Here is a 1,115-nt window from a genome sequence, read left to right as displayed (position 1 = left end):
TAATATGCAACTGCTTGCTCAAGTAAATCAGGTAAGAGTACCCTTTTGAATGAAGGGTTATATTTAACTGGTACTCCTACGCCTGCCTTGGAAACCCCTATGTTTTTACGAATTTCAGTTTCATTATTCCCACATTTTAAGTAACTTTTCTACAATATTCATGTTTTTATTTTGTCCTATGTTGTGTGATTGGCTGCTTTCCTGTGCAGAACCACCAACGTGTTACTTTTACCACTTTAGCTGAGGCCTGAGACTAAAATTGTCTAGTTTGAAAATTTTAGAGTCCAAGATGTGTTGTTACGAAGTTTCAGGACCAAATCTAGAACTGCAAAATAGTTGTTAGGCCAAAAGGTTCCTTATTTTGCTACGGATAGCGGAACTGATCCTTTGTATATGTGTTTTTGTTTGTAGAAATCTGTCATCCAGTGGCTTGAATGGTGATATATCGTCTTCGTTTGCAAATCTCAAGGCTCTCGAATACTTGTACTACACCCAGAGTTCTAGATTTATTTGGTTTAATATTTTCCTAGGTTTCAGCAGCAAAAAGTCTCACAGATTAAAGGCTTTGTTGCCATATCTTGCAGGAATTTGTCAAACAACAACTTGACAGGCTCAATTCCAGATTCCCTTTCACAATTACAGTCCTTGACAGATATGTAAGTTGGGCCACAAGTTAGCACTACTTAGCTAATGTCATCTTTGGTCCGTATGCACGCAGATTTAATTACAGCTCAAACACTACACACATGACATACGTAATAATTAATAAGATTTTGATCGAATTATTTAATTATCACCCGGTGGTAGTTACAATCATGTCTAATATACTACCACGTGGTTCAGAGATTTGTCTAACAACCAGCTCAATGGATCGATCCCCTCTGGACTTCTCAAAAGAATTCAAGATGGCTCCCTGAATATAAGGTACACATACACACTTCAAATTTTTCATAAGGTATTTTCATGAATTAACTTGGTAATTAATTTATTAGACATGGCAACAATCCAAACCTTTGTATCGGCGACAATTCATGTCAGCTTGCTGCTAAAAGGAAGAGCAAACTGGCCATCTACATTGTTGTCCCCTTACTTGTCATTGTGGTGATAGTATCTGT

General features: G+C 37.1%; 1 long non-coding RNA gene across 1 annotated transcript; it reads left to right on the top strand.

Moving 5' to 3' along the window:
* Positions 1 to 411: 411 nt before the first annotated feature.
* On the top strand, positions 412 to 1,109 carry LOC119343671. Its single transcript, XR_005166208.1, has 4 exons — positions 412 to 483; positions 585 to 656; positions 844 to 924; positions 993 to 1,109. It is a non-coding gene; the product is annotated as an uncharacterized LOC119343671 (long non-coding RNA).
* Positions 1,110 to 1,115: the final 6 nt, after the last annotated feature.

Source organism: Triticum dicoccoides, unplaced genomic scaffold, assembly GCF_002162155.2.
Source record: "Triticum dicoccoides isolate Atlit2015 ecotype Zavitan unplaced genomic scaffold, WEW_v2.0 scaffold137062, whole genome shotgun sequence".
Classification (NCBI taxonomy): Eukaryota; Viridiplantae; Streptophyta; class Magnoliopsida; order Poales; family Poaceae; genus Triticum; species Triticum dicoccoides.
This window is presented reverse-complemented; position numbering and strand designations above follow the sequence as displayed.